Source organism: Ranitomeya imitator, chromosome 4 (genome assembly GCF_032444005.1).
Source record: "Ranitomeya imitator isolate aRanImi1 chromosome 4, aRanImi1.pri, whole genome shotgun sequence".
Classification (NCBI taxonomy): Eukaryota; Metazoa; Chordata; class Amphibia; order Anura; family Dendrobatidae; genus Ranitomeya; species Ranitomeya imitator.
Genome location: NC_091285.1, coordinates 188,745,701 through 188,772,583, shown reverse-complemented (window position 1 = coordinate 188,772,583; position 26,883 = coordinate 188,745,701). Strand labels below are relative to the sequence as shown.

At 42.5% G+C, this 26,883-nt stretch overlaps 1 protein-coding gene across 1 annotated transcript in view; it reads right to left on the bottom strand.

Annotated features, from left to right (window-relative positions):
* The window catches only part of HK3 (hexokinase 3), a 156,545-nt gene that overhangs the window by 88,619 nt on the left and 41,043 nt on the right, over positions 1-26,883 (bottom strand). The window lies entirely within an intron of this gene.

Here is a 26,883-nt window from a genome sequence, read left to right as displayed (position 1 = left end):
GCAATATACTACGTCACTGGGCAGTATACTACGTGGCTGGGCAATATACTACGTCACTGGGAAATATACTACGTGGCTCTGTGCTGTATACTACATCGCTGTGCAATATACTACATCACTGGGCAATATACTACGTCACTGGGAAATATACTACGTCACTGGGCAATATAATACGTGGCTGGGCAATATACTACGTCACTAGGCAATATACTACGTGGCTGGGCAATATACTACGTCACTGGACACTATACTACGTGGCTGGGCAATATACTACGTCACTGGGAAATATACTACGTGGCTCTGTGCTGTATACTACATCGCTGTGCAATATACTACATCACTGGGCAATATACTACATCACTGGGAAGTATACTACGTCACTGGGCAATATAATACGTGGCTGGGCAATATACTACGTCACTAGGCAATATACTACGTGGCTGGGCAATATACTACGTCACTGGACAATATACTACGTGGCTGGGCAATATACTACGTGGCTGGGCAATATACTACGTCACTGGACAATATACTACGTGGCTGGGAAATATACTACGTCACTGGGAAATATACTACGTGGCTGGGCAATATACTACGTGGCTGGGCAATATACTACGTGGCTCTGTGCTGTATAATACGTGAATGGGCAATATACTACGTGACTGGGCAATATACTATGTGACTGGGCAATATACTACGTGGCTGGGCAATATACTACATCACTGCGCAATATACTACATCACTGGGCAATATACTACGTGACTGGGCAATATGCTACATGGCTGGGCAATATACTACATCAATGGGCAATATACTACGTGACTGGGCAATATACTACATTGCTGTGCAATATACTACGTGGGCTGTGCAATATACTATGTGGACATGCATATTCTAGAATACCCAATGCGTTAGAATCGGGCCACCATCTAGTTTTAAATAAAACTTACAACCTCAGTATCTGGTGATACGTACTTTTTAATGTTTACTGAAGCCTAAATAAAAAGGCTACTTCTTGGAGATTACTCGGTCCATAAGGTTGTCATCAGAGTTTTTTTGTATAGCAGTATTCAAAAAGTGTTTTTTTTTGCATTGTACATTATAAAATATGCCCCAAACGGCTAAAAGGCCTCCCCAGCCTCATAAGCAATATCTAGAATAATCACAACTGCTGAAATGTTGATTTTAACTAGACACAGTTTACATGAATTATATATAGATTTTCCTTTGCCTTAGGTTGCCTCTTGAAAAGTCAAACTATGGGACCTTGGAGGAACGTGTATGCCTCCAGCTATGTCCCTTAATATGAGCTTATGGGTCAAATGCAACTAAAATATTGCATTACTTATTAAAATAGTTCTGGCAGAACCAACAGCGCAGTACTCATGGTTCATGCACCACAGAAGTTTATAAAAATGTTAACTTTTTTTTTTTTTTAGTATAATAAGTGGTAATGCTGTAACTTTGTACACAAAAATATATGTAAATCTTGTTTGTTCTAACTTTATTTTCCTAATATGCCATACATTTTCATAACATCAAAATTAAATCAGATTGCAGTAAAAGTTAATGAGGTTGTCTGGTCTAGAAACCCAGTTTAATAGATTCTATTGGGAATTCAGAAATATAGAATGTGGTCTTCATTATGTCCCAATTTTAGCTTTTGGGAGCCCAACTTCTCCATCCACTACTCGGACTTGAAGGAAATTATTCACAGTTGCTATAGAGTTTCTCGCAGATTACAGGTGATTGCTGAGTGTCCCAATGAGCAGTAAACTATTTGAAAAGGACAATATTTTGGGCATACTTTACTCAAAAACAGCAAACCTCTACAGGACTGTAGCAAGAAAAATTTTAATGGGAGTCTGTCAGCACAAAATGACTGTTCAAACCAAGCACGTGTGCTCAGTACATCTTCCCACCTACTTGTTTTGCAACTATCTCCACCGTTTTCTAGCTCCCGTAAGGCCAGAGATGACAATCAGGGAAGAAAAGGACGTTGTTTATTGCAAAAAAAAAAAAAAGAGAAATATGATGGCAAAAATTGCTCTACTTTTACAAATTACAATTTACACCACTATCCAGTCCATTAAAAAACACTATTTCTTCCACATAAAACATGAACACACTAAAGGAAAAATTAAACCGTTATGGCTGCTGGGAAAAAAAAATAAGTAGGTCTAAACCAAGCCTGGTCATTTAGGAGTTATGTATGACAGACTGCCCAATGCTGATCAATGCAGTCATACTGAACTATATCTAGGATAAGTAAAAGAGTCGCTGCTCTGTTTCATGAGCCAAGAAATTCGGAAGGCATATTGACACAAAATCTTAACTGCTGGTATTATTCTGAGAATCTGGCAGCTTTCCATCGCACACTGTCAATTGGCAACAATAGCTGAGTATTGAACACTGATTATCAAAACCCTACCAAGGGGAAAAAGCAATCTGGCTCACTAAGCCACAAAGACTGCCTTCAGTTTTCTTTATCTTGCTCAAGCAATTATGAAAAATATAAAATTATGGTCCCAATAATACAGACTATGTGTGCTCACACTGATGGGTGTTTTCTATTCACTAGCGTTCTAGACATTTTACGCTAAATACTGCATCATAAATCCAATAACATCCCAAGACATATAGTTCAGTAAATAGTATCTGTGAGTTTAGCAAAAATTGTGCATTTAAGTTGTTCATTGGGTGACATAATTTATGCGCCTACATATAGAGATGGGCACACCTGAACAGTAAAGTTCGGCGTCCATACCGAACACCTACTGTTCAGACACGGATACCGAACACTGACTTCACCAGGAAGTCCCTGTTACTGTTTGGGTTCGGTACCCCAAACACCGGGTGTTTGTCTTGTTGTCATGTGCATGACAGCGCTGCATGCACTGCTTCTGTTCGCCAGTAAAATCATTACCGTCAGAGAGCTGTGGCTCCCTGGCTCTCACTGACAAATGACAGCATGAGCCTGCAGCTGTGATCGGAGGTAAAAAGTTTACCTCCGGTCACTTGCGTCAGCTGATAGAACTACTGCTACTACTAATGGTAGTATTGATCAGCCTCCACCTGCGCTGTAAATAAATAACTTAAAAAAGATGCAGAGTGGGTTTCCCTGCATTTTTGACAACTAGCCAGGCAAAATTCACAGCTGGGGGCTGCAACCATCAGCTGTCAGATTTAGCAAGGCTGGTTATCAAGAATAGAGGGGATCCCACATCGATGTTTTTAATTATTTAAATAAATAATTTAAAAAATGACATGGGGTCCCCCAAATTTTTTTTAAAATCAACCAAGCTAAAGCAGGTAGCTGGGGACTGGTATTCTCAGGCTGGTAAGGGGCCATGGATATTGATCCCCCAGCCTAAAAATAGCAATATACAGCAGCTCAGAAAAGGTGCATCTACTAGATGCGCCAATTGTGGCGCTTTGCCCAGCTTTTCTTACTTGCTCTGTAGCGGTGGCAAGTGGGGTTCATATTTGTGGGGTTGATGTCACCTTTGTATTGTCTGGTGACATTAAACCCATGGCTTAGTAATGGAGAGGCGTCTATAAGACACCTATCCATTACTAATCCTATGGTTATATGGCAAATAAACACACATCAAGTATAATATCTTTTATATGAAATAAAACAAAGCACACTTTTATTTTTCTACTTAAAAATAACAAACACAGTTATACTCACCTAACGCGCAATCCATTGAAGCCTTCGTTTCCCATAATAAAACAAAAATAAAAATACAACAATATCCCTCACCTGTCCGGCGTTCTGTCCCACGACGTGAACCATGTTCAGGGATAAATAATTTTCAACCTGGACGGTGCCAAGATGAGAACCACTGGCGAATGAGCTACTGTGAGCGCAGTGTCAGTGACTAGCAGCAACATCATCGAGATTACCAACTGTCACTGAGGCTGCATTCCCAGCCGGGCTTCTGAACTGCAGTGACCTCAGTGAGATCCCCGCTAGCACAGTGAGAAAGTTTCACAGCACAGAGCTGAGCTCAGAGAGTTCACCGCAGTTCACTGAGGAATTTCTGGGCGGCTGAGGGTTGCTATTTTTAGGCTGGGGGGCCCAATGTCCATGTCACCTTACCAGCCTGAAAATACCAGCCTCCAGGTGTCTGCTTTAACTTGGTTGGTTTTCAAAAATTGTGTGAACCCCACACCGTTTTTTTTTTTAATTATTTATTTAACCACTTCATGACCCGGGGTATTTTTGTTTTTTCATTTTCGTTTTTCGCTCCCCTCATTCCCAGAGCCATAACTTTTTAATTTTTCTGTCAATATGGCCATGTGAGGGCTTATTCTTTGTTGGACGAGCTGTGCTTTTGAATGACATCATTGGTTTTAGCATGTTGGTTTTAGCATGTCATGTACTATAAAAAGGGAAAAAAAATTCCAAGTGCAGTGAAATTGCAAAAAAAAGTGCAATCCCACAGTGGTTTTTGGTTTTGCTTTTTTACTCAGTTCACTAAATGCTAAAACTGACCTGCCATTATGCTTCTCCAGGTCATTATGAGTTCAAAGACACCAAACATGTCTAGGTTATTTTTTATCTAAGTGGTGAAAAAAAATTCCAAACCTTGCTAAAAAAAAATTGCACCATTTTCCGATATCCGCAGCGTCTCCATTTTTCGTGATCTGGGGTCAGGTGAAGGCTTATTTTGTGCGCGGTGATGTTTTTAATTATAACATTTTGTTGCAGATACGTTCTTTTAATCACCCGCTATTGCTTTTTAATGCAATGTCGTGGCGTCCAAAAAAACGTAATTCTGGCGTTTCAAATTTTTTTCTCGCTACGCCATTTAGCGATCAGGTTAATCTTTGTTTTATTAATAGATCGGGCAATTCTGAATGCGGCGATACCAAATATGTGTATATTTGATTTTTTTATTGTTTTATTTTGAATGGGGCGAAAGGGGGAGTGATTTAAACTTTTATATTTTTTTTATTTTTTTCATATTTTTTAAAACATTTTTTTTTTTTTTACCTTTGCCATGCTTCAATAGCCTCCATGGGAGGCTAGAAGCTGGCACAACTTAATCGCCTCTGCTACATAGGAGCGAATCTCAGATCGCTCCTATGTAGTAGAATTGTTGCATTGCTACGAGAGCCGACCACAGGGTGGCGCTCACAGCACTCCAAAATCAACAACCATAGACGTTTTCAATAGACCTCTGGTTGTCATGCCGATGCATCACTGACCCCTGATCACGTGATGGGGTCAGCGATGAGCGCATTTCCGGCCGGAAGGGCTAGTTAAATGCCGCTGTCAGCGTTTGACAGCGGCATTTAATTAGTTAATAGCGGCGGGTGAATCGCAATTCCACCCACCGCTATTGTGGGCACATGCCGCCTTTGATGCAGCCTCAATGCCGGAGCCCGCATGAAAGCAGGGAATCTCAACTTGGATGTACTATCCTGTACGAGGTCAGAAAGGAGTTAAATATTTTCAAAAATCTCAGTGCGGACCCCTCTATTCTGGACAACCAGCCTTGCTAATGCTGACAGCTGAGGGTTGCAGTCTCCAGCTGTGAGTTTTGCCTGGCTAGTGGCTAGTTATAAAAAATGCAGGGGAACCACGCTGTTTTTTTAATTAGTTAATTACTCCCATCAGTCACCGAATGCTCTTGCTGTTATCAGCGGCTTGGAGTAGCCTATTGTGAGCAATTGTCCCATCGGCAGACACCAGTGACCGCAGGTAGTTTTTACATCCGATCACAGCTGCAGGAACCATGGCTCTCTTATTGGCAGTAATGATTTTACGATCAGAAACAGTGTTTACTGCGCTGTCATGCACATGGCAGCGTGGCAAACACTGGATGCTTGGGCCCCGCATTCAAGTGAATGGGGTCCGGGTTCGGATCTGGACACTGTTCTGGTAACCGAACCTGAACCTTTTATAACTGTTTGCCCGAACCTGCCGGACCCGAACATCCAGGGGTCCGCCCATCTCTTCTATTGTATGTATAACTTTATCTCAAATTGTGGCATCTATTAACCCCTTCATGACCCAGCCTATTTTGACCTTAAAGACCTTGCCGTTTTTTGCAATTCTGACCAGTGTCCCTTTATGAGGTAATAACTCAGGAACGCTTTAACGGATCCTAGCGGTTCTGAGATTGTTTTTTCGTGACATATTGGGCTTCATGTTAGTGGTAAATTTAGGTCAATAAATTCTGCGGTTATTTGTGATAAAAATGGAAATTTGGCGAAAATTTTGAAAATTTCGCAATTTTCACAATTTGAATTTTTATTCTGTTAAACCAGAGAGTTATGTGACACAAAATAGTTAATAAATAACATTTCCCACATGTTTACTTTACATCAGCACAATTTTGGAAACAAAATTTTTTTTTGTTAGGAAGTTATAAGGGTTAAAATTTGACCAGCGATTTGTCATTTTTACAACGAAATTTACAAAACCATTTTTTTTAGGGACCACCTCACATTTGAAGTCAGTTTGAGGGGTCTATATGGCTGAAAATACCCAAAAGTGACACCATTCTAAAAACTGCACCCCTCAAGGTACTCAAAACCACATTCAAGAAGTTTATTAACCCTTCAGGTGCTTCACAGCAGCAGAAGCAACATGGAAGGAAAAAATGAACATTTAACTTTTTAGTCACAAAAATTATCTTTTAGCAACAATTTTTTTATTTTCCCAATGGTAAAAGGAGAAACTGAACCACGAAAGTTGTTGTCCAATTTGTCCTGAGTACGCTGATACCTCATATGTGGGGGTAAACAACTGTTTGGGCGCACGGCAGGGCTTGGAAGGGAAGGAGCGCCATTTGACTTTTTGAATCAAAAATTGGCTCCACTCTTTAGCAGACACCATGTCACGTTTGGAGAGCCCCCGTGTGCCTAAAAATTGGAGCTCCCCCACAAGTGACCCCATTTTGGAAACTAGACCCCCCAAGGAACTTATTTAGATGCCTAGTGAGCACTTTAAACCCTCAGGTGCTTCACAAATTGATCTGTAAAAATGAAAAAGTACTTTTTTTTCACAAAAAAATTCTTTTCGCCTCAATTTTTTCATTTTCACATGGGCAGTAGGATAAAATGGATCATAAAATTTGTTGGGCAATTTCTCCCGAGTACGCCAATACCTCATATGTGGGGGTAAGCCACTGTTTGGGCACACGGCAGGGCTCGGAAGGGAAGGCGCGCCATTTGACTTTTTGAATGGAAATTAGCTCCAATTGTTAGCGGACACCATGTCGCGTTTGGAGAGCCCCTGTGTGCCTATGCATTGGAGCTCCCCCACAAGTGACCCCATTTTGGAAACTAGACCCCCCAAGGAACTTATCTAGATGCATATTGAGCACTTTAAACCCCCAGGTGCTTCACAGAAGTTTATAACGCAGAGCCATGAAAATAAAAAATAATTTTTCTTTCCTCAAAAATGATTTTTTAGCCTGGAATTTCCTATTTTGCCAAGGATAATAGGAGAAATTGGACCCCAAATATTGTTGTCCAGTTTGTCCTGAGTACGCTGATACCCCATATGTGGGGGTAAACCACTGTCTGGGCGCACGGCAGGGCTCGGAAGGGATGGCACGCCATTTGGCTTTTTAAATGGAAAATTAGCTCCAATCATTAGCGGACACCATGTCACGTTTGGAGAGCCCCTGTGTGCCTAAACATTGGAGATCCCCCAGAAATGACCCCATTTTGGAAACTAGACCCCAAAGGAACTAATCTAGATGTGTGGTGAGGACTTTGAACCCCCAAGTGCTTCACAGAAGTTTATGCAGACTTTGATGGAATGCTCTGTGGGCGTCACGTTGCGTTTGCAGAGCCCCTGATGTGGCTTATCAGTAGAAACCCCCCACAAGTGACCCCATTTTGGAAACTAGACCCCAAAAGGAACTTATCTAGGTGTGTAGTGAGCACTTTGAACCCCCAAGTGCGTCATAGAAGTTTATAATGCAGAGCCGTGAAAATAATAAATACGTTTTCTTTCCTCAAAAATAATTATTTAGCCCAGAATTTTTTATTTTCCCAAGGGTTACAGGAGAAATTGGACCCCAAAAGTTGTTGTCCAGTTTCTCCTGAGTACGCTGATACCCCATGTGTGGGGGTAAACCACTGTTTGGGCACACGTCGGGGCTCAGAAGGGAAGTAGTGACTTTTGAAATGCAGACTTTAATGGAATGGTCTGCGGGCGTCACATTGCGTTTGCAGAGCCCCTGGTGTGCCTAAACAGTAGAAACCCCCCACAAGTGACCCCATTTTAGAAACTAGACCCCCCAAGGAACTTATCTAGATATGTGGTGAGCACTTTGAACCCCCAAGTGCTTCACAGACGTTTACAACGCAGAGCCGTGAAAATAAAAAATCATTTTTCTTTCCTCAAAAATGATGTTTTAGCAAGCATTTCTTTATTTTCACAAGGGTAACAGGAGAAATTGGACCCCAGTAATTGTTGCGCAGTTTGTCCTGAGTATGCTGGTACCCTATATGTGGGGGTAAACCACTGTTTGGGTGCACGTCGGGGCTCGGAAGTGAGGGAGCACCATTTGACTTTTTGAATACAAGATTGGCTGGAATCAATGGTGGCGCCATGTTACGTTTGGAGACCCCCTGATGTGCATAAACAGTGGAAACCCCTCAATTCTAACTCCAACACACCCCTAACCCTTATCCCAACTGTAGCCGTAACCCTAATCACAACCCTAACCCCAACACACCCGTAACCCCAACACACCCCTAACCCTAACCACAACCCTAATTCCAACCCTAACCCTAAGGCTATGTGCCCACGTTGCGGATTCGTGTGAGATTTTTCAGCACCATTTTTGAAAAATCCGCGGGTAAAAGGCACTGCTTTTTACCTGCGGATTTACCGCGGATTTCCAGTGTTTTTTGTCCGGATTTCACCTGCGGATTCCTATTGAGGAACAGGTGTAAAACGCTGCGGAATCCGCACAAAGAATTGACATGCTGCGGAAAATACAACGCAGCGTTTCCGTCCGGTATTTTCTGCACCATGGGCACAGCGGATTTGGCTTTCCATATGTTTACATGGTACTGTAAACCTGATGGAACACTGCTGCGGATCCGCAGCGGCCAATCCGCACCGTGTGCACATAGCCTAATTCTAAAGGTATGTGCACACGCTGCGGAAAACGCTGCGGATCCGCAGCAGTTTCCCATGAGTTTACAGTTCAATGCAAACCTATGGAAAACAAAAATCGCTGTACACATGCCGCAGAAAAACTGCACGGAAACGCAGCGGTTTACATTCCGCAGCATGTCACTTCTTTCTGCGGATTCCGCAGCGGTTTTACAACTGCTCAAATAGAAAATCGCTGTTGTAAAACCGCATTGAAATGCGCAGAAAAAACATGGTAAATCCGCCATAAATCCGTAGCGGTTTAGCACTGCGGATTTATCAAATCCGCAGCGGAAAAATCCGCAGAGGACCAGAGTACGTGTGCACATACCGAACCCCTAACCCTACCCCTAACCCTAACCCTAACCCTACCCCTACCCCTACCCCTACCCCTAACCCTAACCCTAGCCTTAGTGGAAAAAAAAAAATATTTTTTTTATTGTCCCTACCTATGGGGGTGACAAAGGGGGGGGGGGGGGTCATTTACTTTTTTTTTTTATTTTGATCACTGAGATAGGTTATATCTCAGTGATCAAAATTCACTCTGGAACGAATCTGCCAGCCGGCAGATTCGGCGGGCGCACTGCACATGCGCCCGCCATTTTGGAAGATGGCGGCGCCCAGGAAAGAAGACGGACGGTCCCCGGGAGGCCAGGTAAGTATAAGGGGGGGGAGATCAGGGCACGGGGGGCGCGTCGGAGCACGGGGGGGTGGATCGGAACACGGGGCGGTGGATTGGAGCACGGAGTGGGGGATCGCTGTGCGGGCGGGTGGATCGGAGCACGGGGGGGAATCACTGTGCGGGGGGGGGAATCGCTGTGCGGGGGGGATCGCTGTGCGGGGGGGATCGGAATGCGGGGGGGTGTGATTGGAGCACGGGGGGAGCGGGCAGGAGGACGGGGGAGCGGAGCACAGGACCGAGGGGAGCGGACCACAGATCGGGGGGCTGGGGGGGCGATCGGTGGGGTGGGGTGGGTGCACATTAGTGTGTCCAGCCATGGCCGATGATATTGCAGCATCGGCCATGGCACGATTGTAATATTTCACCATTTTTTTAGGTGAAATATTACAAGTCGCTCTGATTGGCAGTTTCACTTTCAACAGCCAATCAGAGCGATCGTAGCCACGAGGAGGTGAAGCCACCCCCCCTGGGCTAAACTACCACTCCCCCTGTCCCTGCAGATCGGGTGAAATGGGAGTTAACCCTTTCACCCGATCTGCAGGGACGCGATCTTTCCATGACGCATATGCTGCGTCATGGGTCGGAATGGCACCGACTTTCATGACGCAGCGTATGCGTCAAAGGTCGGGAAGGGGTTAAAGGGAATCTGTCAGCAGGATTTAACACCCCAAATTATTTATATGTGCATGTAGCTCTTTCAAAGACAAGTCCAGCAACACCTTTGCATGGCCAGTCCATTTCTCTATTAATGAGAAATCAGTGTTTAAAGTGATATGCAAATGAGACTGAAGAACTTTGATAGGTCTAAAGCCTCTGTCACTCCAGCTCTATTCCTTGACCAGCGCTGCCTCCTCCTTTGTTTGAAGTCACGCGGCAAAAAGGCTGTACATCAAGCAGGAGGAGGTAGCACTGGGCGGGGAATTAAGTTGGAGTGACAGAGGCTTCAGAACTACTAGTTCTTCAGCCTTATTTTCCTACAAATTTAAACACGTATTTCTCAGTAATGTAAGAATAGATTTGACATGTTAAAGTATTGCTGGATTCGTCTATGAAAAAGCTGCATGCAGATATAAATAGCTTGTGGTGTGAAATTCTTCGCTGACAGATTCCCTTCAAGTAAACAAGTAACTATGATGAAACAGTTCATTTTTCTGAATAATTCAATATCTGATTACCGTAATTCATTTATGAAGAATTTTTTAAACTATGAAATAAAATGGTAAGAAACAGAAATAAGCTAAACTATTTGATAAGAATCAAATTTGTTCCAAATTGTATTAAATGTGCAGGTCCCGGGAAATTAAAAAAAAATTAATTTGATTCTTACACATTTCAGAAGCTTGCATTAGCCACAGAAGGCTCACATGATTTAACACTGCAAGGACTTCCCCATAATGCCTTGCACTTATCACATTAAATCTTATAGCACAGTCAATCAGGAAGGATTGTCATGGCTTGGATAAAAGCCAAGGCAAGAAATGCAGCAGCCATTTTAGGGTGATTTTAAGTGGACGTTTGAGCTCACTGGTCTACAATAGAGATAGGAAGAGAATAATCTATAACATTAGATACACACTCCAAACAGTAATGTGTTATTCAACTACAGCAGTGAAGAAGTTAAGTGTATTAGTCTGCAAACAATAGATACTTGTATATTTATTCAATTGATAGGGGAGAAAGAGAAAGGAGAGGGGCCAGCATCAGTGGCAGACTCAGTGTGATTGATCAGTGATATATGATATATGATGTAGCTGCCATGTGTCTTGCTGCATTAGAATAACAATTGCACATTTTTCTTCACCCTTAATGCATTAGAGACATCAAACCGCAGAAAAAATTATCTGAAATCGGTGTCAGTCAAAAATGGTGATAATCCAGGAATGAGGAAGAGGATGATAAGTCAGATGGTAGATTTTTTTTAATTATTTTCCATTGGTAACAAGACTACGTGTTTCTTGGATGATCCATCTCCTTCATCAGATATAGTTAGACAAGAAGCCAGTTACTCTTTTTAACCCCTTAGTTACAGAGCCAAATTTTTGAAATCTGACCAGTGTCCCTTTGCTTCAACAAATCCCAATGATTTTGAGAATGTTTATTCGTGCCACATTATAATTTACTAGCTATTGAACCCGTTCTACGCCCGGGTGGCGAGCATCTATATTGGTATTTGGTCTCCATCCTGTCATGTGCTGCACCCATCCTGCGTCCCCATCCTGTCATGTGCTGCACCCATCCTGCACCCCCATTCTGTCATGTGCTGCTCCATCCTGCGTCCCCATCCTGTCATGTGCTGCACCCATCTTGCGCCCCCATTCTGTCATGTGCTGCTCCCATCCTGCGCCTCCATTGTGACATGTGCTGCTCCCATCCTGCACTCCCATTCTCACATGTGCTGCACCCATCCTGCGCCTAAATTCTATCATTTGCTGCTCCCATCCTGCGCCCCCATCCTGTCATGTGCTGCTCCCATCCTGTGCCCCTGTTCTGTTGTGTAACATATAATCCCTTAAAACATCAATTTATTTATATATATATTAAAAAAAACAATTCCCAGTGAAGAACAACAATAGATAAACAACAGGATCCAGATGTGCACCTAACCTGTCAAATAGCCCTGCACTCAGCTACTATCCCTACCTACCAGTGGAGGTTGGCACCCTAATAGATCGATTTGGCGCCCCCACTCAATGCCGGCTGACCCAAACTCACCCTGATAAATATCTAGCGAGCTACAGGTGGGAAAACAATAAGCTATTGAAAGAAATGAAGGAAGGGCTAGAGAGATAAACTAAGGTGCACAAAGAAATAAACAAATAATAAATAACCCCAAGATTTGTATAGCATCCAGTAACTAAGCTACTTATGTGTGCTGCATACAAGCCATGGTCCCATCACATAAGAGCTATACTCATAGTGTGCTGGCTAAGAAAAAAACTAAAATAAACAAATATAGCCAGCACTCAAGAGGTTACAGACTACAACAAAAATAATACTGATAACTGGGGTAGGTAAAATACCCTCAGAATAGCCTGATTCGGTGTATGTCAGCAGACTGTTAATAACAGACCCTCTTTACACAGCCTGAGATAGTATGTGCCAATAGTGCCATGGTAGATGATAGATGGTGTGACATAGCATTCATATATAGCTGACATGAAAAACAATATTATTGTCACACAGCACAATAGAAAAATCTATTCCATGTCTAAGCACCAGACTGAAGACAGATCAATATATCAGCAATGCACAGCCTCAGCATATTGGTATACATGATATACAGGACAGCTAGAGAAGGACATAGGCCAGATCAACTTAGCTGCCAGGTAATCGCCCCTGTTCTGTCATGTGCTGCTCCCATCCTGTGCCCCCGTTCTGTCATGTGCTGCTTCCATCCTGCACCCCCATTCTGTCATGTGCTGCCCTATTCTGTCATGTGCTGCTCCCATTCTGCGCCCCCGTTCTGTCATGTGCTGCTCCCATCCTGCGCCACCATTCTTTAATTTGCTTCTCCCATCCATATGCCCCATAAGCTGCTCCATTATGGTTGATGGCCCCCATAAAATGCTCCATAGTATATGCCCCGTACACTGCTCCATTATGGTTTATGGCCCCCATAAGATGCTCCATAGTGTATGCCCCCGTAGACTGCTCCATAAAGGTTTATGGCCCCCATAAGATGCACCATAGTGTATGCCTCCTGTACACTGCTCCATAAAGGTTGATGGCCCCCATAAGATGCTCCATAGTGTATGCCTCCGTACACTGCTCCATAAAGGTTTATGGCCCCCATAAGATGCACCATAATGTATGCCCCCTGTACACTGCTCCATAAAGGTTGATGGCCCCCATAAGACGTTCCAGTGTGTATGCCCCCATACACTGCTCCATAAAGGTTTATGGCCCCCATAAGATGCTCCATAGTGTATGCCTCCGTACACTGCTCCATAAAGGTTTATGGCCCCCATAAGACGTTCCAGTGTGTATGCCCCCATACACTGCTCCATAAAGGTTTATGGCCCCCATAAGACGCTCCAGTGTGTATGCCCCCCGTACACTACTCCATAAAGGTTTATGGCCCCCATAAGATGCTCCATAATATATGCCCCCGTACACTGCTCCATTATGGTTGATGGCCCCATAAGATGCTCCATTGTATTATATGCCCCCCATAAGATGCTCCATTGTATTATAAACCCCCCATAAGATGCTCCATTGTATTATATGCCCCCCATAAGATGCTCCATTGTATTATATGCCCACCATAAGATGCTCTATTGTATATGCCCCGTATGATGCTGCCATATATAAAAAAAAAAAAAAAATACCATACTCACCTACGGTCGCTGGGTGCCGAGTGCTGGGGGCCTGAGCAGGCGGGGACACCAGCGCGCTGTGGGGGTCAGGTGCCGGTATCACCGCTAGCTCAGCCCCCAGCACTTGCTATACTCACCTGTCTGTCCTGTTCCATCGCTGCGCGCCGCCATCTTCCGGCTCCTCTGGCTATGACTGTTCAGTCAGAGGGCGTCGCCGGCGCGCATTAAGCGCGTCATCGCGCCCTCTGAACTGTGAACGTCACAGCAGAGGACCCGGGAGACGGAGCCGCACGCAGCGCTGGAACGGGGGCAGGTGAATATACTTACCCTCCTGACGCGTCCACGGTCCCTGCCTCTCCGGTGGAGATCGCGGTGTGCGTTCAGTGTTTACGCATACCGCGATCTCCTGGGAGCGTCACTCTGTGAGGCCCAGACTGCGCCGGCGCTTGCGCAGTCTATAAAGGCTTCGGACAGAGTGATGCTCCCAGTGTTATATTATAGATGATAATGGTATATTTAGGTCGATAAGTTTTGTGTTTATTTGTAGAAAAAAAAAATCAGAAATTTGACAAAAATGTAATAACTTTGAATGATTATCCCTTTAATCCAGATAGTCATGCCATAGCAAAACATTCATAACTAACATTTCTCTCATGTCGGCTTTACATCAGCACCATTTGTAAAGTGTTATTTTATTTTGTTATCGTTTTAGGAGGTTTTAAAATGTAGCAGCAATTTTTAATATTTTCTAGGAGATTTACAACATTTTATATTTTTCAAGGACCTATTCAAGTTTCAAGTGACCCTTTGAGGTCCTAGATATTTGGAAACCTCCAAAAGTGATGCCATTTTAAAAACAGCACCCCCTGACATATGCCAAACCTCTGTCAGGTAGTTTATTAACCCTTCAGGTGCTGATCAGGAATGAATGCAGAGTGACATGACAGGAATGAAGAAGTCTATTTTTACCACCGAAATGCCGCTAACTTAGTAACATAGTTAGTAACATAGTTAGTAAGGCCGAAATAAGACATTTGTCCATCCAGTTCAGCCTATATTCCATCATAATAAATCCCCAGGTCTACTTCCTTCTACAGAACCTAATAATTGTATGATACAATATTGTTCTGCTCCAGGAAGACATCCAGGCCTCTCTTGAACCGCTCTACTGAGTTCGCCATCACCACCTCCTCAGGCAAGCAATTCCAGATTCTCACTGCCCTAACAGTAAAGAATCCTCTTCTATGTTGGTGGAAAAACCTTCTCTCCTCCAGATGCAAAGAATGCCCCCTTGTGCCCATCACCTTCCTTGGTATAAACAGATCCTCAGCGAGATATTTGTATTGTCCCCTTATATACTTATACATGGTTATTAGATCGCCCCTCAGTCGTCTTTTTTCTAGACTAAATAATCCTAATTTCGCTAATCTATCTGGGTATTGTAGTTCTCCCATCCCCTTTATTAATTTTGTTGCCCTCCTTTGTACTCTCTCTAGTTCCATTATATCCTTCCTGAGCACAGGTGCCCAAAACTGGACACAGTACTCCACGTGCGGTCTAACTAGGGATTTGTACAGAGGCAGTATAATGCTCTCATCATGTGAACAGGTTACTACAGCCGTCAGACTCTAAGGCCGCTATTTGGCAGTGAATTGCCATGGTAAACATCAGGACCACACAATCATGATCTCAGGGTGCCAGTGGGGTTAAAGAAGAAGCCCCCACACTCTGTTAACCATTTATATGATGTAGTCACTATTGACAGCAGCATCTAAGGGGTTAAACAGATATGGACAGTGCCAATACTGTTCGCGGCTGATGCAGAAAGTTGTCAGCTACAGTGTACAGCCGACAGCTGCTGGATTGTCACCTGTATGTGGAGGCTATTCTCTTATAGCTCAGGTCAGTAAAAAGACGTATTGGCGGTCATTAAGGCTACGTTCACACTAGCGTTGTGCGCCGCTGCGTCGGCGACGCGACGCACAACGCACCGAAAAACGCGTGCGTCGTTTTTTGACGAAAATCGGACACAAGAAAAATGCAACTTGTTGCGTTTTCTTGGTCCGACGCTAGCGTCAAAAAAGACGCACGTGTCGGAAAACGCAACAAGCAAAAACGCATGCGTCCCCCATGTTAAACATAGGGACGCATGACGCGTGCGTCGCCGCTGCGTCGCCCGACGCTAGCGCGACGCACACTAGCCGAACGCTAGTGTGAACGTAGCCTAAGGGGTTAAATCTGGAACATTATACCAAGTGTGGTGAATTTTTTTACTTAACCCATTCCTGAGAGAAACACTGCACTATTATAAATGTCCTATTCAAATTAAAAAAAACAGCCTAGGAAGGTGCATAAAACACAATCATTTAAACCCTAGCACAAAAGGTATAGATACATATTTAAAAATATTGATACATGTACATTAAAAAACATCCCAACAGTTTGCGATTGCTGATACTAGAACAGATTTCTGACAAATTTTATGATAGGATCCAAAGACTGACAACTAGAGACTCATTTTGCATTTTTACTGTCCACATTTTCCTCCAATGGTTTGAATGAATGTATAGAAAATACGCGACTATAACACTATATATTCCTAACAATGCATGTGAAATATTTTTAAATATGTATCAATGCCTTTTGTGCTAGGGTTAAAACTGTATTGTGTGTGTTTTTGTATCTAACTAGGCTTTTTTTTAAGCCGCACATTAATTGACTTATAATGTGTTGGGTGCATGAGTCAATGTTGTTTACTGGTGCGTTTAACGTGTCAAGCAAATCAAAGTTGGCGGTGAATAGAAGATGGTATCCATTTCTTGCATTCCTACACCATTGTCAATGCTATCATGGCAAGGTTGCATTTTTCTGTTCCTATGGCAACTGATACTTGTTAATTCCTCTATTACAATGAAAAATTTACTTTTAAAGAAGTAAATTTACATAAGTATTTGTGAAAGGAAAACCTTTCTCAAAACATATTTTAAAAAAAGTAAATGTATATATTTAATTACACTGTGTATATATTCTATCATATGATAAAAAAAAATAATCCGTGCATGTGGCTTGTGCCTATTTGAACATGGACGGAATATTACATCCGTGCGAATGCCCGTGCACACTGGTAGTGCGTGGGCGATCACTGCCGGGTGTCTGCTGATTCCGACAGCTGACAATAGACTGACAACACACCTCTCCCAGTACTTTAACTCCCTAAATGCTGCGATTGAATGAGATTGCAGCAATCCGGGAAACAGCTCTGACTTTGGATCGGACACCCCACTGCATGACGCAGGGTCCAAATCGTTGCCTTGGTGACCCCATGATGACATCCGGGTCACCAGAGCTAGGAAACTTGCTGATCATGCACAGCGCATGACCAGCAACTTTTCCCTCTCAGTGCAGAGCTGACGGTGTCTACAGCATGGGGATGCTTTTTCGTTAATCAAATTCAATGTGATTTTGTGACATGCTAGTAAACCTATTGACATGCTACTGAACACATGGCAACGTCATGGTGGCCATACATGACATGGGGTTACCACTACAGAGAGGAGCCAGAAGACTGCAGAGTCTGATTGCTCCTACTCCTGCGCTGAAGAGGAGCACTTCAACTTCTTATTAACCCCTTCATGACCTTGGGATTTTCCGTTTTTCCGTGTTCATTTTTCGCTCCTCTCTTTCCCAAAGCCATAACTTTTTTATTTTTTCTGTGAATATGGCCATGTGAGGGCTTATTTTTTGCAGAACGAGTTGTACTTTTGAACGACATCATTGGTTTTTGTCATGTTGTGTACTAATAAATGGGAAAAAAATTCCAAGTCTGGTGAAATTGCAAAAAAAAGTGCAATCCCATGCAAGTTTTTTATTTGGCTTTTTTGCTAGGTTCACTAATTGTTAAACCTGACCTGCCATTATTATTTTCCAGGTCATTACGAGTTCATAGACACCAAACATGTCTAGGTTATTTTTTATCTAAGTGGTGAAAAAAAATTCCAAACTTTGCTAAAAAAAAAATTGCGCCATTTTCCGATACCTGTAGCGTCTTCATTTTTCGTGATCTGGGGTCGGGTGAAGGCATATTTTCTGTGCGCTGAGCTGGCGTTTTTAGTGATACCATTTTCGTGCAGATACGTTCTTTTGATCGCCCGTTATTGCATTTTAATGCAATGTCGTGGCGACCAAAAAAAAGTAATTCAGGCGTTTCAAATTTTTTTCTCGCTACACCATTTAGCGATCAGGTTAATCCTTTTTTTATTGATAGATCGGGCGATTCTGAACGCAGCGATACCAAATATGTGTATATTTTATTTTATTTTTATTGTTTTATTTTGAATGGGGCGAAGGGGGGGGTGATTAAACTTTTATTTTTTTTATTTATCTCACATTTTCTTAACCCCTTAGTGACGGAGCCAAATTTTTTAAATCTGACCAGTGTCACTTTATGTGGTAATAACTCTGGAACGCTTCAACAAAGCCCAGTGATTTTGAGAATGTTTTTTCGTGACACATTATACTTTCTGATAATGGTAAATTTAGGTTGATATGCTTTGTGTTTATTTATAAAAAATATCAGAAATTTGAAATAAATGTTAAAAAATTAGCAATTTTCAAACTTTGAATGATTATCTCTTTAATCCCGATAGTCATACCACAGCAAAACATTAATAAATAACATTTCCCACATGTCTGCTTTACATCAGCACCATTTGCAAAATGTTATTTTATTTTGTTAGCATTTTAGGAGGTTTAAAAATGTAGCAACAATTTAAATTTTTTTCAAGGAAATTTGCAAAATGTATTTTTTTAGGGACCTATCCATGTTTGAAGTGAATTTGGGGGTCCTATATATAGGGAAATCCACACAAGTGATACCATTTTAAAAACAGCACCCCCTGACATATTGAAAACTGCAGTCAGGTAGTTTGTTAAAGGGACACTGTCACCTGAATTTGGAGGGAACAATCTTCAGCCATGGAGGCGGGGTTTTTGGGTGTTTGATTCACCCTTTCCTTACCCGCTGGCTGCATGCTGGCTGCAATATTGGATTGAAGTTCATTCTCTGTCCTCCGGTGCAAACACTGATAATGGCTGATGCAGCAAGTTGTCAGCTATAGTGCACAACCGACAGATGCTGGATTGTCACCTGTATGGGGATACAAGTCTCTTATATCTCAGGTCAGTTAAAAGGCGTATTGGCGGTCACTAAGGGGTTAAACTTTTTTTTACTTTTGCCATGCTTCAATAGCCTCCATGGGAGGCTAGAAGCTGGCATAGCCTGATCGGCTCTACTGCATAGCAGCGATCATCAGATCGCTCCTATGTAGCTGAATTACAGGCTTGCTATGAGCGCCGACCACAGGGTGGCGCTCACAGCAAGCCAAAATCAGCCACCACAGAGATCTCAAGGAGACCTCTGGTTACTATGCCGACGCATCGCTGACCCCCAATCATGTGACGGGTGTCGGCAATGCGCGCATTTCCAGGCGGATGGCCAGAAGCGGTAGTTAAATGCCGCTGTCAGCGTTTGACAGCGGCATTTAACTAGTTAATAGCGGCGGGTGGATCGCGATTCCACTCGCCGCTATTGCGCGCACATGTCAGCTGTACAAAACAGATGACATGCCGCGGCTTTGATGTGGGCTCACCGTCGGAGCCCACATCAAAGCAGGGGATCTGACCTCGGATGTACTATAACGTCCGAGGTCAGAAAGGGGTTAAACAGTGTCAATTTATTTCTGGCAGTGCAGAGGTTAATTTGCTCTACTGAGAGCTCTGGGAGCTAGGCTCTCAGCTGTTAGCCACTCCCATCCCCTATATAATCTGGGTCCTGACTGACGCATATAGTCAGAGCTAGCTTATGCTGCATATCTGGGAGGATAGAAGTTGTTGGTTATTGCAGGAGGCATTTGGTGGATTTATCTGTGACTGTTGCTTTGTTTTGTGAGTGTGATAATCCCCTTTCTTCTCCTACTTTGGTTTTACCTCATCTACACCCCCCAGTGAATATCTCTGTTATATGTGTGTGTATACTTGTATACCTGGTATTTTCTGTTTCCCCTGTTCATGTTACCTTGTTCATCTGGTTGCTGCACTATGGTGTATTTGTTACTTCCCTCTTCCCTGGGTGGGGGAAGGGTACAGACAAGAGAGTGGATTCAGGAGATAAGGCAATGTATGTGGCCCCGACATCTTCACCTTCAGAATAAACTCAGGGAACAGGGCGAACTAGGGCACCCCCTAGCGTTTTGGCACCTGACAACAGAGTTGTGACAATATATTTGGGACAAGTTGACACATGTATTGAATATCAGTAAATAACCATTGAAGACTATTGGAGTTTGAATTGCTTCATACATTTTACATCCCCATTCCTATTCCATATTTGGCAGCTTTGTACGGTTTCCTGCTTTTGTAAAAAATACGATCTGCTTATATTTTTAGCACAGTCACCGCATCATTCATATTTTGTCTACACATCTGAACTGATACCTTCCATTATTTAATATGGCAGTCGGGTTTTAAGAGTTCGTATTGCCTTGTACACAACTTATGAGATTGACCTTTTATTTCAGAGCCTTCGAGTCGGTGAGGCAAATTTATCAGCTCTAAGAAATTTGCATCCGTCCCTTCTCATCAGAAATAAAACATAAGGGAACCTCCACACGAAACCTACTTTATGACTTAAAGGAAGGAGATTGAAACTGAGGAAATGATTATGGTTCAGTAACTTTCACTTAGAGGTCATTTAGCAATAACGTATTTTGCATTATGACACCTGGCATCCTCCCTGTTTCATTGCAAAGGGGGTTTGAAGCTGCCACACATCTGAATAAATAAAGTTACAAATGACAAGTAAAATGAATAATGTTTAGCTTTTCTTACCTTTGTTGTTAAATTAGTCTACTGTTCAGACAAAATAAGGTATTAAGGTGTTCTTATACTAAGCCTTAGTACTCGAATGTTCACCGTAGGGCCTCATGCACATTGCTGCAATATCGCTTCATTTTCTATAATAAGAAACCAATTCTAAAGTATGGGGCATGTATGAGCTGGGACCTATCTTGAAATTATAGACGTCAAAAGAATAGCAAAAACAGAAAGCGTATCCTTTAAAGGTTTAGTTTCTCATTAGCGTATCCAAAAATAACATTTTAAGTGTAAAGGTGACACTTCACTTTCTAAATAAATGTCGCTGAAGTTCGTTTATGAAATTCAGACAAATAATCCACAGTACAGGCCTTCCAAACATTTGATATTATGGTAACCGTTTTTTAAATCTTGTTGATTGTTTGCACAAATTTCAAAAAATTACTGTTATTGTGAACAGCTAAGCAAGTGAAGATGAAATGATCTCTAAAAGACCTAAATTCAAAGTGAACCTGTGAGCAGGATTTTGCTAAGTAAACTACAGGCACTGTCAGGTTGGCAGTGTTAAATTGATTAAAATTATACTTGGGGTGAAGAAATCCATCTTGTGGTTCTTGTGTAATCAGAATTAGACATTTTCAGTTAATTTAATAATTTCAGCATTAGAAGTTTTCAGCTAAGCCAGAGAAACCAAGAAAAGACCTGCACACTGGCCACTCGAAGCACAAACATCATCAAAGAGACAGAAGGAGAGACAGACTGGGTTATGCTTCGGGGCAGGCCTGTGGGCAGGTCTTTCCTTGGTTTCTCTGGCTTAGAGCAGGATGATAAGACTCTGCCTACAGTCCCACCGTGGAGCACAGGCATATCACTAACTGAAAATTTCTAACATTGATTACACAAGAACCACAAGATGGATTTCTTCGCCCCTGGTATCATTTTAACACTGCCAACCTGAAAATGTCTGTAGTTTACATAGCAAAATCCTACTGACAGGTTCACTTTAAAGATGACACATGTGCTTTATACTTTAGGCAATAAAAAATGTTTTCATCGTTTACATTTTAAAATTACTAAAAGGAAAATGGGCTAATGCAAAAGTTTGGGCACTCTGCATGGTTATTACCTAGCAGCACCCCCTTTTGAAAGTATCACAGCTTGTAAACACTTGTTGTAGCCAGCCAAGAATCTTTTCAATTCTTGTTTGAGAGATTTCCATCCATTCTTCCATGGACAACTTTTCCACCCCTATGAGATTCCTGGGTCGTCTTGCATGCACGGCTGTTTTGAGGTCTAGCCACATATTTTCAATGATGTTTAGATTAGAGGACTGTAAGGGCCAGTGGAAAACCTTCAGCTTGTGCCTCTTGAGGTAGTCTCTTGTAGATTTTGACATGTGTTTAGGATATTTAATTATCTATTTGTAGAAGCCATCCTCTTTTCAACTTCAGCTTTTTTACAGATGATGTTATGTTTGCATCAAGAATTCATTGAAATTTCACTGAATTCATTCATCCCTCTACCAGTGAAATGTTCCAACAACCCCAAAGCATGATTGATCCACCCCCATGCTTAATGGTTGGTGAAATGTTATGTTCCTGAAATTCTGTGCCCTTTTTTTCTCCACACATACCTTTGATCATTGTGGCTAAAGAGTTCTATTTTAACCTCATTAGTCCACAGGACTCATAAAATGCACCAGGCTTGTTTAAATCTTCTTTTGCACACTTCTGATGCAGAATTTTATGGTGAGAATGCACAAAAGGTTTTCTACTGATGACTTATCCATGAAGGCCATATTTTTACAGGTGTCTGTTAGGTGTTGAGTTCCCGCCGCTGCACAGGGGGAATCTCGAACCATATCTGCTGCGGGCTCCCATTCTCCTCCAGCCACAGTGGAGCCTGCCCAGCGAAAACGTCGGTCTCAGGCTGATACTGGACGACTGGTTAATACTGTCCTTCCAGGCTCTACCTTTGTAGCCAGCAATATTCAGCAGCAAGCAGGTCTTTCTGGGACTAAGTCCTGCTTTTCCCATACTGTGCATGCCCACAGAACGACCTCCCATTGAAGGTCGGGGGTCACATGCTAAGGTTCTGTTGCGGTTCCTATTGGACCACTAGGAAGGTTCTTCCTGCTGCAGCTATAAAAGGTACGCATGGCCGCATGGCCTTGCGCTAGCATCAACCTATGTCATGAGCTTTGCTGTTTTAATGGTCATGTCTGCATGAGGTCAGGGTTTGGCTGAAATAAGCCTCTAGAATACCGGCACCTCCGGTGAGGAGTTTTGTGTGTTTGAATTAAGGGCTGGCGGATTGCCACTAGAATTCCAGCTCCACCGGAGAGGAGGTGTTTGTGTGCTTTGCTGACTGCGTGACCACTGGTAGCTCTCTGCTCAGTTAGGTAGCTGTAATCCTCTGTGAGGTTAACAGGGCACAGCAATTTCCTATCTATGCGATTCTGTTAAGTAACAGAGTTTGCTTATACCGCCATATAGTGCCGCCAATTCTAGCAGCAGGTTACTCTCCTGCACGGTGGACCCCGGGTTGCAAACGCACCTATTATTACTTATATATACTCGGCGCATTCCGCCAACCCTAACAGTGTCTCTGAACAGAAGAACAATGTACCACAACTCTAGAGCATGCTAAATCTTTCTGAAAGTCTTTTGCAGTCAAGTGGGAATTCTGATTTGCCTCTCTAGTAATCCTTCAAGAAATTTTCACTGAAATTTTGCTTGCACTTCCAGACCTTATCTTGACCTCCACTGTTCCTTTTAACTGCCATTTCTTAATTACATTTCAAACTGAGGAAGGGACAACTTGAAAACACTTTGTGCTGTTCTTATTGCCTTCTCCTGCTTTGTGGGCCTCCACCATTTTCAGTTTCAGAGTGCTAGGCAGCTCCTTGGAAGAACCAATGGCTGCTGTTGTTTGGCACAAGGTTAATGGAGGTTGGGTTTTCATAAAGCTGGGAAATTTGCATCACCTGGCCTTTCCTACAGATGATAGTGAACAATCCATAACCCTAAATATATTTAAATGTTTTATTATTATTTTTTTACCTAAAATTCAAAGGAATGTGCATCTTTAACTTTAGACCTTTTAAAAATCATTTAATCTTCAACTTGCTTAACTGTTCACAATTAGTGTTGAGCGATACCGTCCGATACTTGAAAGTATCGGTATCGGATAGTATCGGCCGATACCCGAAAAATATCGGATATCGCCGATACCGATATCCGATACCAATACAAGTCAATGGGACATCAAGTATCGGAAGGTATCCTCATGGATCCCAGGGTCTGAAGGAGAGGAAACTCTCCTTCAGGCCCTGGGATCCATATTAAAGTGTAAAATAAAGAATTAAAATAAAAAATATTGTTATATTCACCTCTCCGGCGGCCCCTGGACATCAGCGGGAGGATCCGGCGTCCGGCACGGCTTCTTTCTTCAAAATGCGCGCCTTTAGGACCTGTGGAATGACGTCCCGGCTTCTGATTGGTCGCGTGCCGCCCATGTGACCGGCACGCGACCAATCAGAAGCCGCGACGTCATTCCTCAGGTCCTAGAAGGCGCTCATTCTAGGACTTTAGCTGAGGAATGACGTCGCGGCTTCTGATTGGTCGCGTGGCGGTCACATGGGCGGCACGCGACCAATCAGAAGCCGGGACGTCATACCACAGGTCCTAAAGGCGCGCATTTTGAAGAAAGAAGCCGTGCCGGACGCCGGATCCTCCCGCTGATGTCCAGGGGCCGCCGGAGAGGTGAATATAACAATATTTTTTATTTTAACTCTTTATTTTACACTTCCGATACCGATACCCGATATCACAAAAATATCGGATCTCGGTATCGGAATTCCGATACCGCAAGTATCGGCCGATACCCGATACTTGCGGTATCGGAATGCTCAACACTATTCACAATAAAAGTAATTTTGACCAGAGGTGACCAAACTTTTACATGCCACTGTAGCACCATCCATGAAAGCGTCCTTACAATCATGGGGTAGGGATCCATTTACAACCTGCACACTTCATCCAACTGTACAGGACATCATTTCAAGTTGATAGTAAGTCGAACAAGTTCTGTCCCTATATACGAAGATATCCTCTGCCAGAAAGCAATGCTTCTGAATGAGAAAACCTCCGTACAGATGAAAAGTTTTTACAGCTTCTCTAACTGCCTTGGGCAATGTTCATGTATTAAAAAAAATACTGACACTTACATGATTTTGAATCACATGCATATGATATATATTAATCGTGTTTAATGGTCAGAGGTCTGCCCAATCAGAATAAATCCCAGCTAGTGATGCATGTAATCATGCAAATGGACTGTGAGAAAAAAGGACGACGTAAAGGTAAAGTGTCACAATTAATACCAGCTTGAGCGAGGATTGCCGTGAAAGCAGCGTTCAGATCGCAAGAACTTAATAGAAATGATTTTAGTTGATGAAATTAACAAGCAGAAACATGTCATATTGATTTAGGATTCAGGCCAGTCTAATTAATGAACGGAGCACTCCCCTGTCCACACACTGAGGAGAAATACTAAGTTCTTGCTGTTTATTGCCTTGCAGTCAGGAGATGGCTGCAAGATCATTTGTAGCATTGCCTAGGGGTAGTACTCGTATAGGTGACAACTAAATTTATTGTTTATTGCTGTATACTTTTCAAGAAGTTGGTATACACAAGCAAGAAAGTCAAATTTTTGCTAAAACCTACTTTCTTTCACTGTCATATACTGCGTCTTGAACTGGCATAGAGGACTATTGTTAAAAATCTTGACAGTGGTAAGAAAAACAGTCACAACCAATGTCAATCTATTAAATTCAGAACTGATGGTTATGTGGAATTTGCCAGTAGACAGCTGGTGAGACCCACTGGCTTACAAATAGGTTTGGTGAAGGCTAACTAGGGAGTTGGTCCATAAAGAGAGATGATCATACCTGATGATGATACTTCACCTGAGATGATGATATATCACCTGTTCAATACTATGGAAATCCTGAAAACGTGATCTGTTGGTGGCTCTGTCTTGAGGACCTCAGTTGGGAAACTGCCGTAGAGCTTTGTTGTGCTGTACGAAGTGTGGAAGGTCGGCTCATTGAGCTGGTCCTCGAGATGGACGCAGGCACACGTCTGGTTAATGTCTCTGGGTGGTTTATTACTTCATAAACCGAAACCCCAAACTGGCAGCAGAAAAAGAGCCATTCTCGCTCAAAATAAAGTACAGTTTAACAATGCCCATGCCTGTACTCTGCTGATGGCGCATCTGGCGAGGCAGCAGGGGTTCTCATTATCAGAAGTGTAGATAAGTATGATGCACTTTGCAAACGTCATATTTTTGCTGTACTGGAAAATTTTTGTTCATACACTGTTCTATACTTGAACTCTACGCTTTGCTTGTTTTCTTTAATCCCATGGTCTGAATTTTCAGATTTTTTTTTTTAAACCATTTTTATTTTCTTTTTTAATATTTATTTTTTAAGTTACCATATTTAAACTATAATCCTTTAATGATTCTATCTATAGTTACATCTATACGATGCTATTCTAATATTCTAACATATATTAAGGATCCATTTACATGGACCAACTTGGAATACATTGTAGATTGTAAGCTCTCACGAGCAGGGTCGTCTTGTGTTGCTTTAATTATTGTATTGTTAACATTGTCACTTATGACTGTTGTGTTTGAAGCTGTTAAACTGTAAAGCGCTGCGGAATATGTTGGCGCTATATAAATAAAGATTATTATTATTATAATTATTAATACTAAGTGAACGGTGATCAGCTCCTTGTTTGCTGATCAGCAGTGGTTTACTATCTTGCGTGCACAGACCAACCTAGCTTCAGATACTCACTGAACAATCTGGA